The 11,366-nt window shown below is 33.6% G+C and overlaps 1 non-coding gene across 1 annotated transcript; it reads left to right on the forward strand.

Annotated features, from left to right (window-relative positions):
• The first annotated feature begins 312 nt into the window (after window positions 1-312).
• TRNAP-UGG (transfer RNA proline (anticodon UGG)) lies at window positions 313-384 on the forward strand. The gene has a single exon. It is a non-coding gene; the product is annotated as a tRNA-Pro (tRNA).
• The last annotated feature ends 10,982 nt before the right edge of the window (window positions 385-11,366 follow it).

The following is an 11,366-nucleotide window of genomic DNA, read 5'->3' on the forward strand; positions in this document are numbered from 1 at the left end:
AATGTAATGTATTTACTTATTTGCACAATTGAATTTTGTTTTTTGTCAAACTACTAAAATTATTTGTAAGTACTTATTTGCACATAGCATGTGACATGTCTTGGGTTTTATCCATCAAAAAAACTCTGCTGGGCATCATAAAACTTTGTACAGCAATTTCCAAGCAAGTATACTTAGAAAAATTTTGACTATTAGGAAATATTTTATTTATGCAAATATTTCCTCCTTGTATACATTAGTGACTGCTTTAAAATAATACAATTTTCACATAAAAACAATTAAGAAATCAAATAAACCACCCTTATTTCAGTTGGCTCGTTGGTCTAGAGGTATGATTCTTGCTTTGGGTGCGAGAGGTCCCGGGTTCAAATCTCGGACGAGCCCTCTATTTCTTTTTTACGGTGCATCTCATGGTTTATATATATCTGATTTTCTGAATTGGCCAAGTCAATAGCATCAACTGAGTATTGTTTTTGCCGTACTCCCAATAGAATTTGTACATACTTATGAATCTTGCCTTCATCATTTTTCAATTGCCTTTCTTCTATTTATGCATGATTTACACATAGCTTTTGACAAGTCTTGGGTTTTATCGATCAGACAAGTCCAAACTCTGTAGCCATTTTTAAATCTTGTCACTGCACTTTCCAAATAAGCACACAAAGAAAACTATCAATAGAATCTTACGGAAACGTTTTAGTTGTTCTAAAAATAAGAGCATACTTATTCAAATTTCAACTGTATTGTGGTATATTAGGAAAACTGCAGGTTCCCTGCTGTCTAGATAGCTTTGAATGTTTTAAAAGAATAGTCTCATTTTGAAACACAAAAAGTTCAAAAATGAAATTGCAAGGTTTTCTTTTGCCTTTCTTCTGTGTCTGGAAGCATGATTTGTACATTGCATATGACAAGTCTTTAGCTTCGTCCATGAGAGAAGTCCAAACTCTGTAGGCACTCACAAATCGTGTCCCTGCACTTTTCCTATATGCATACTTAGAAAACTATCTACTGGACCATAAGGAAATATTTTATTTATTCTACAAATTCATTTTTACATAAATGTATATGGTGTTTTTACAAACAAAAAGCTATTTTCTTTTAATCAATTGAAAAATCAATAGAAAAATGTTCAGATAGGTGGCTTGTTGGTCTAGGGTTATGATTCTCGCTTAGGGTGCGAGAGGTCCCAGGTTCAAATTGTGGACGAGCCCAAATTTTCAGATTCTTTGACATGGTTCCATTATCTTATTGAAGTCAATTTCCAGAGTGAATTTCAACTGAATGTTGTTTTTTCAAAACTCTCAAAATAGATTGGATTTACTTATTTGCAGAATTGAATTTTGTTTTTTGTCAAACTGCTAATATTATTTGTAAGTACTTATCTGCACATAGCATGTGACATGTCTTGGGTTTTATCCATCAGAAAAACTCTGCAGGGCATCATAAAACTTTGCACAGCAATTTCCAAGCAAGTATACTTAGAAAAATATTGTCTATTAGGAAATATTTTATTTATTCTAATATTTCCACCTTGTATACATTAGTGACTGCTTTAAAATAATACAATTTTCACATAAAAACAGTTAAGAAATCAAATAAAACATGCTTACTTGATGACTGTATGATTCTCACTTTGGGTGCGAGAGGTCACGGGTTCATATCCCGGACGAGCCCAAATTTTTAGATTCTTTGACATGGTTCCGTTATCTTATTGAAGTCAATTTCCAGAGTGAATTTCAACTGAATGTTGTTTTTTCAAAACTCTCAAAATAGATTGGATTTACTTATTAGCAGAATTGAATTTTGTTTTTAGTCAAACTGCTAAAATTATTTGTAAGTACTTATCTGAACATAGCATGTGACATGTCTTGGGTTTTATCCATCAGAAAAACTCTGCTGGGCATCATAAAACTTTGCACAGCAATTTCCAAGCAAGTTTACTTAGAAAAATATTGACTATTAGGAAATATTTTATTTATGCTAATATTTCTTCCTTGTATACATTAGTGACTGCTTTAAAAGAATACCATTTTCACATAAAATAGTTAAGAAATGAAATAAAATAGATTTTTTTCAGTTGGCTCGTTCATCTTGGGGTATGATTCTTGCTTAGGGTGCGAGAAGTCCCGGGTTCAAATCCTGGATAAGCCCTCTATTTCTTTTGTACGGTGCATCTCATGGTTTATATTTATCTGATTTTCTCAATTGGCTAAGTCAACAGCATCAACTGAGTTTTGTTTTTGCCATACTCCCAATAGAATTTGTACATACTTATGAATCTTGCCTTCATCATTTTTCAATTGCCTTTCTTCTATTTATGCATGATTTACACATAGCTTTTGACAAGTCTTGGGTTTTATCGATCAGACAAGTCCAAACTCTGTAGCCATTTTTAAATCTTGTCACTGCACTTTCCAAATAAGCACACAAAGAAAACTATCAATAGAATCTTACGGAAACATTTTAGTTGTTCTAAAAATAAGAGCTTATTTATTCAAATTTCAACTGTATTGTGGTATATTAGGAAAACTGCAGGTTCCCTACTGTCTAGATAGCTTTGAATGTTTTAAAAGAATAGTCTCATTTTGAAACACAAAAAGTTCAAAAATGAAGTTGCAAGGTTTTCTTTTGCCTTTCTTCTGTGTCTGGAAGCATGATTTGTACATTGCATATGACAAGTCTTTAGCTTCGTCCATGAGAGAAGTCCAAACTCTGTAGGCACTCATAAATCTTGTCCCTGCACTTTTCCTATATGCATACTTAGAAAACTATCTACTGGACCATAAGGAAATATTTTATGTATTCTACAAATTCATTTTTACATAAATGTATATGGTGTTTTTAAAAACAAAAATCTATTTTCTTTAAATCAATTGAAAAATCAATAGAAAAATGTTCAGGTAGGTGACTTGTTGGTCTAGGGTTATGATTCTTGCTTAGGGTGCGAGAAGTCCCGGGTTCAAATCCTGGATAAGCCCTCTATTTCTTTTTTACGGTGCATCTCATGGTTTATATATATCTGATTTTCTGAATTGGCCAAGTCAATAGCATCAACTGAGTATTGTTTTTGCCGTACTCCCAATAGAATTTGTACATACTTATGAATCTTGCCTTCATCATTTTTCAATTGCCTTTCTTCTATTTATGCATGATTTACACATAGCTTTTGACAAGTCTTGGGTTTTATCGATCAGACAAGTCCAAACTCTGTAGCCATTTTTAAATCTTGTCACTGCACTTTCCAAATAAGCACACAAAGAAAACTATCAATAGAATCTTACGGAAACGTTTTAGTTTTTCTAAAAATAAGAGCATACTTATTCAAATTTCAACTGTATTGTGGTATATTAGGAAAACTGCAGGTTCCCTGCTGTCTAGATAGCTTTGAATGTTTTAAAAGAATAGTCTCATTTTGAAACACAAAAAGTTCAAAAATGAAATTGCAAGGTTTTCTTTTGCCTTTCTTCTGTGTCTGGAAGCATGATTTGTACATTGCATATGACAAGTCTTTAGCTTCGTCCATGAGAGAAGTCCAAACTCTGTAGGCACTCACAAATCGTGTCCCTGCACTTTTCCTATATGCATACTTAGAAAACTATCTACTGGACCATAAGGAAATATTTTATTTATTCTACAAATTCATTTTTACATAAATGTATATGGTGTTTTTACAAACAAAAAGCTATTTTCTTTTAATCAATTGAAAAATCAATAGAAAAATGTTCAGATAGGTGGCTTGTTGGTCTAGGTTTATGATTCTCGCTTAGGGTGCGAGAGGTCCCAGGTTCAAATTGTGGACGAGCCCAAATTTTCAGATTCTTTGACATGGTTCCATTATCTTATTGAAGTCAATTTCCAGAGTGAATTTCAACTGAATGTTGTTTTTTCAAAACTCTCAAAATAGATTGGATTTACTTATTTGCAGAATTGAATTTTGTTTTTTGTCAAACTGCTAATATTATTTGTAAGTACTTATCTGCACATAGCATGTGACATGTCTTGGGTTTTATCCATCAGAAAAACTCTGCTGGGCATCATAAAACTTTGCACAGCAATTTCCAAGCAATTATACTTAGAAAAATATTGTCTATTAGGAAATATTTTATTTATTCTAATATTTCCACCTTGTATACATTAGTGACTGCTTTAAAATAATACAATTTTCACATAAAAACAGTTAAGAAATCAAATAAAACATGCTTACTTGATGACTGTATGATTCTCACTTTGGGTGCGAGAGGTCACGGGTTCATATCCCGGACGAGCCCAAATTTTTAGATTCTTTGACATGGTTCCGTTATCTTATTGAAGTCAATTTCCAGAGTGAATTTCAACTGAATGTTGTTTTTTCAAAACTCTCAAAATAGATTGGATTTACTTATTAGCAGAATTGAATTTTGTTTTTAGTCAAACTGCTAAAATTATTTGTAAGTACTTATCTGAACATAGCATGTGACATGTCTTGGGTTTTATCCATCAGAAAAACTCTGCTGGGCATCATAAAACTTTGCACAGCAATTTCCAAGCAAGTATACTTAGAAAAATATTGACTATTAGGAAATATTTTATTTATGCTAATATTTCTTCCTTGTATACATTAGTGACTGCTTTAAAAGAATACCATTTTCACATAAAATAGTTAAGAAATCAAATAAAATAGATTTTTTTCAGTTGGCTCGTTCATCTTGGGGTATGATTCTTGCTTAGGGTGCGAGAAGTGTCGGGTTCAAATCCTGGATAAGCCCTCTATTTCTTTTGTACGGTGCATCTCATGGTTTATATATATCTGATTTTCTCAATTGGCTAAGTCAACAGCATCAACTGAGTTTTGTTTTTGCCATACTCCCAATAGAATTTGTACATACTTATGAATCTTGCCTTCATCATTTTTCAATTGCCTTTCTTCTATTTATGCATGATTTACACATAGCTTTTGACAAGTCTTGGGTTTTATCGATCAGACAAGTCCAAACTCTGTAGCCATTTTTAAATCTTGTCACTGCACTTTCCAAATAAGCACACAAAGAAAACTATCAATAGAATCTTACGGAAACATTTTAGTTGTTCTAAAAATAAGAGCTTATTTATTCAAATTTCAACTGTATTGTGGTATATTAGGAAAACTGCAGGTTCCCTACTGTCTAGATAGCTTTGAATGTTTTAAAAGAATAGTCTCATTTTGAAACACAAAAAGTTCAAAAATGAAATTGCAAGGTTTTCTTTTGCCTTTCTTCTGTGTCTGGAAGCATGATTTGTACATTGCATATGACAAGTCTTTAGTTTCGTCCATGAGAGAAGTCCAAACTCTGTAGGCACTCATAAATCTTGTCCCTGCACTTTTCCTATATGCATACTTAGAAAACTATCTACTGGACCATAAGGAAATATTTTATTTATTCTACAAATTCATTTTTACATAAATGTATATGGTGTTTTTAAAAACAAAAATCTATTTTCTTTAAATCAATTGAAAAATCAATAGAAAAATGTTCAGGTAGGTGGCTTGTTGGTCTAGGGTTATGATTCTTGCTTAGGGTGTGAGAGGTCCCAGGTTCAAATCATGGACGAGCCCACATTTTCAGATTCTTTGACATGGTTCCATTATCTTATTGAAGTCAATTTCCTGAATCAAATCTTCAAATGAATATTATTTTTTAAAAACTCACAAAATAAATTGGATTTACTTATTTGCACTATTGAATTTTGTTTTTTGTCAAACTGCTAAAATTATTTGTAATTACTTCCCTGCACATAGCATGTGACATGTCTTGGGTTTTATCCATCAGAAAAACTCTGCTGGGCATCATAAAACTTTACTTTTAATTATTGGACAAACAAACACAACAAAAGACATACATACAAAAAATCTGCTCGCAATCAAAGCATATAATGCTGCAGATAACTTGCTCAGCTTATAATGCTGCAAATAATTTACTCCCTTCAGGAGTGTTAATTGTTAAACTGGCTCAAAACAATTAATATAATCTATATAGGTCTATTATTACTCCAATCAATTGTGCTATATCAGCTAGTTTACTAAATACATAATTGGTTATTTCATCAAGGTGAATAGACCTTATATTGAACAAGAGAAATTATAAAAAGTGAAATATATCAGTCAAAGGACCAATTTGTATTATCGTTCCTTGAAATATAGATAACAGTCCCGTTACAGGTATAAATTAAACATTTATATATTATAATTTGGATTCTTTTCAGTCATATTAACTGATAGATAGTCACTTCAGCACTTCTTACACTTGTATTTAGTTAGTTTTTTGTCTAACATAAATCAACACTTTTTATTTAACATTATATATATTTATTATATTTTTTGTTTTAATGTCACAATTATTTTGAATATATTTTGGAGGTCATCTCCCTTATATAACTATGATACTATCGATCACATAATGAACACTATATGGAATCACATACTTTATCACATTCTATCACTGTATCGAATCATAATGTTACTTTAATCTTGAATTCTATTTTTTGTGGTTATATTTTTAATGCAATATGAATTATATAAAAAATTTTTTTTACTAATTTATAACCTGATTATTGGGGGTTTTATATTTATTTTGTGAAGTAAATAAATTCATTTTATTACGTATAAGGATGCCTTAATAATATATATCTACACTCTATTGTGACTGATGTCTGGCTGTTTAATTATATCTCAACTATGAGAATAATAAAGACTATATGTCTCAAATAATGATATTACACGTAATTATGTCTAATTTAAGTTATGTATTGGTGTCCAGTATACACAATCTATTACAATTTCGTTATAATTTATGTTCAGCTATGTAATAATTGATAAATTACCCCAACACTCAACTAGTATTGATTTATTTTTTAATTTTTTACTTAAAAGACACTAAACCAATAATGAGAGATCAATAATCTCTAAATTACCCATGTCAATCATGACAATTAACATAAACCCTGGGGCTTTTTAAGGAGAAGCTGTCACAGGGAGAACATAGGCTCCGATGTGAACAAGCTCTCTATGTGAAACACGCTTCATCAGCCAGCGCCAGGACTCCGGGCTTCACAGGCCGCCCATGTGACCCGGCTTCCGACGGCGGCAAGGTTACCTAGCGGGACGCCGCTCCCGATCATCCCTCCCCTGCCAGACTTGTATATCAGGCTACCAGGTTATTCCATCGGCCCCCTCATCCCGCTGTCACCGGTTATACCGCCCTGCGCTGCAATATCTGCAACAGGGGGATACCGGTGTTAGCTGGGAAAGTAGGAACCGATGACTCTCTTTGTGTCCTATTGTTTCACCCTACACCCAGGAGGTCTCCATCTACCTCTGATCCATTCAATACCCATTAGGGTAAACGGAAACAGGGGTGAGTGGTCTTCCCCCAACAGGGTGGGGGTCTTTTCATAATATAATTTACCTGGATTGGTCCCATATATTATTATCTACAAATACCCTATACTTTGAACTGCCTCCAGATTATGATCTACAATGTATTTAATGTGGATACAAATGCCATCAAGTATTATATTCTTTAATTGATCTAATATTGGACATTGTTGATTGTGGCTTTCTGAGCAGGGGTTAATTATGTGGATTTAAACATTATTGCTATACACAAATAAGAATAGGTATATGGATGGAATGATATATACTATCAACTACCTGGTTCTGTATGTACATTTATTTTTTGACATCTTTGCTTATACCATATGCAAATACTCTGACAGGGGTTAATTATGAGGATGTGAGTAACCCTGCTATGTTTAATTTATACCTGTAATGGGACTGTTATCTATATTTCAAGGAACGATAATACTAATTGGTCCTTTGACTGATATATTTCACTTTTTATAATTTCTCTTGTTCAATATAAGGTCTATTCACATTGATGAAATAACCAATTATGTATTTAGTAAACTAGCTGATATAGCACAATTGATTGGAGTAATAATAGACCTATATAGATTATATTAATTGTTTTGAGCCAGTTTAACAATTAACACTCCTGAAGGGAGTAAATTATTTGCAGCATTATAAGCTGAGCAAGTTATCTGCAGCATTATATACTTTGATTGCGAGCAGATTTTTTGTATGTATGTCTTTTGTTGTGTTTGTTTGTCCAATAATTAAAAGTTAAGTTTTATACTGTACTGATATTCAATGTACTAATTATTAGGTAACAAGAGTGCATCAAAAAAGGAAATTTCTTTTTTCTGAGTCATTTTCTATTATGACTCAATACCCACTATATAAGTACTATCTGTACTTTTCCAATGGTGCACCACCAGCAATTCTATGAGAATTATTAAGGAAATAAATCCTATTTTAATTCTTTAAAATATGCTGGTCTTTGACTATTATACTGAATACTTCTATCAATTGACACTTTAGTCCTGTGCGGTTTCGACAATCCCCCTGTCCCCTTTCCTTTTCTTGAATTACTATAATATGTTGAGCTGAGCTCAATTTCAGAAACCTGCACGGACGTCTCTAAGATATACCTAAACAACACATATGGGAGATATATATTTAGAATCTTAGTATTAAGCTTAATAAGATTTAAAAAATTTCTCTTCCCTAAATAATGGCAGAATTTTCGCTTAAAAATGCCCTGGGTAATAGACGCAGAACAGAGGATTATAGCGACATTTTTTCAGATCTTACAATAAAAACAATTACAAAAGATACATGGGAGACAGACTATCGCCAACTAAGTTTTCTACTGAAGAAACAAACTCGAATTAATTGGGATTTAATAAGTCTTGACAACTATGTGAAACAACAAATAACCACAAGAGGACTGAGACCAAAAATTTTCCCAGCCTATGACCTTATAACGGACAATCTATCAGAGGAATGGGATAAATGCCTATTAAAATGTTCACATGATCTTATGAATATCCTCATTAAACATCATCATTTGGTATTAGAAGAGTGTGAAAAAGAGATAGGAAATTTGGGGAAAGCCCTAGAAACATGGGAAAAGGATACAGACTTTCAAAATCAATTCGAAAAGAATAGAAAGGATCTGGAGGACTATGAAAAAACCATCATTGAAAGGAAGAAGAGGAAATTCCTTCGGGATAAAAAAGATTATCAGATGGATAGAATTTTTAAATGGAGCAAAAAGAACAAGGAACAGGTACATAGGGATAGATTTCAAGATAATTACACATCTTCAGAGGCTGAATCCTCAGGAGGAGAGGAGTTACAATCTAATCCGCATATTTCCCCAATGATGGGACCGAACCCCTTGGAACAAATAGAGATTCCTCCTTTTTTAGGCTATGGCCCAGGAAAAAGAGGTCATCCGCCAAGAGGAAAACAAGGAGGGGGAAGAAGAGGGGGATACGAAACTCCCAGGTGGGATTCCCCACCCATCATAAAGTACCCAACGAGGAGAAACAAAAATTTTTGATAAATGACTCACAACTGAAGATTATCAATCTCTCAGAGCACTCCCTAACATTTGATCAAACAGAGGTGCTTAGTCATGGACTAACATTCTCACCCATGAAAAGCTTGAATAGATTTGGTTGGGAAAGGGATTTGAAATTATTTGGTAGAAAATTACTACTAACCAAATTTCATGCCCAACAAGATAAATTTATACCACAAGATGGAGAAGACACGGGTCTCCTGACGACACAAGATCAGGAAATGGTTCAAATTCTAGAAGAACTTTCCTCAGAGAAGGAGAGTGGGGCACAATCAGGTCATATAATCTGTAAGAAAAAATCTAACTTTACCCCACAGGACCATATATGCCCAGAAGTGGGAATATTTATTAGTCTAGTAAGCAAAGAACTAGACCAAATGCACAAGATGAGGAAGATTCCGAGATATAGGGATAATCTCAGTAAAAAAGAAAGACAAGCCTTAAATGAAATAACAAAATGGAATGATGTGGTCATCAAGCCCTCTGATAAAGGGGGCAACATAGTGATCTGGCCTATCTCTATGTATATGGCAGAAGCAATGAGACAACTGAACAATCAGGAATGTTATCACAAGTCAATGTTCAACCCAACAGAGAATTGTAAAATCATCTATGATGGGATTATCAATAGAGCAAGATCCAATGGTACTATAACCAAACAGGAATTTGAATATCTTAAAAATGATAATCCTCATACTCCCACTTTTTACCTACTTCCAAAGGTACATAAAGATATAAAAAAACCTCCCGGCAGACCAATTGTCTCAGGGATAGGTGGTATTTCTGAGAGAGCAAGTACCTTTGTCGATATACATTCAAGAAAACATGTGGAGAGTTTGTCCTCATACACACGGGACACGACAGATGTACTAACCAAAATCCATGATATTAAATTGGAAAGTAATTCTTTATTGGTGAGTTTAGATGTTGAATCCCTCTATACCAGCATTAGCCATCAAAAGGGGATTAAAGCTGTTGAATATTTTTTGAAAACAGAAGGAATAGACGATTTCAAGGAATTCTTACTGGAACTTTTACATTTCATTTTGAATAAAAATGTTTTTACATTTAATAATATGTTCTATACACAGATCAGGGGCACGGCTATGGGGGCAGCATGTGCACCCACTTACGCCAACCTATATCTAGGTTGGTGGGAACAAGAAATCGTTTTTCATGAAAAATACGACAGATTTACAAAAAACATCATGATGTGGATGAGATACATAGATGATGTTCTCTTGATATGGGAGGGAGAAAGAGCACCCCTCGAGGAATTCATTACATTACTCAATGAAAATGATCTGAACCTGAGACTGACCCACAATATAAGTGAATCTGAGGTAACATTCCTAGATCTGAAACTCTATAGAGACAGTAATAATATGTTATCAACTGAGCTGTATAGAAAAGAAACAGCAACTAACAGCCTGCTTCATTGCTCAAGCTCACACTTTCCATCTACACTCTCAAATATCCCAAGAGGGGAATTCCTGCGTCTAAGACGCAATTGCTCTGATGATGAGGTGTATAAAGTAAAGAGCGAAGAATTGGCGACAAGACTTGTAGAAAGAGGATATAGCATGAGGAGCATCAAAAAAGTAAAATCTTCACTGCTAATAACAAACAGGGACACCCTGATTTTTCAGGAAAGCAAAAGAAAGAAATTGAAACTACAAAATGAACCCCCAGAAATGAGATTTGTGGGCGATTTTTGTTATGAGTGGTATAAAATTCAGGATGCTCTTAACAAATATTGGCATATTCTACTTAATGATGTAGATCTGAACCAAAAATTGGGCCCAAGGATATCAATGAGTTGGAGGCGATCCCCGAATCTAAAGGATAAATTGGTCCGGAGTCATTTTGTCAGAACATCCACAAATAAGAACAGGATTAAGGGCACTTACCCATGTGGATCAT

Source organism: Taudactylus pleione, unplaced genomic scaffold, assembly GCF_031769625.1.
Source record: "Taudactylus pleione unplaced genomic scaffold, aTauple2 ptg000317l, whole genome shotgun sequence".
Classification (NCBI taxonomy): Eukaryota; Metazoa; Chordata; class Amphibia; order Anura; family Myobatrachidae; genus Taudactylus; species Taudactylus pleione.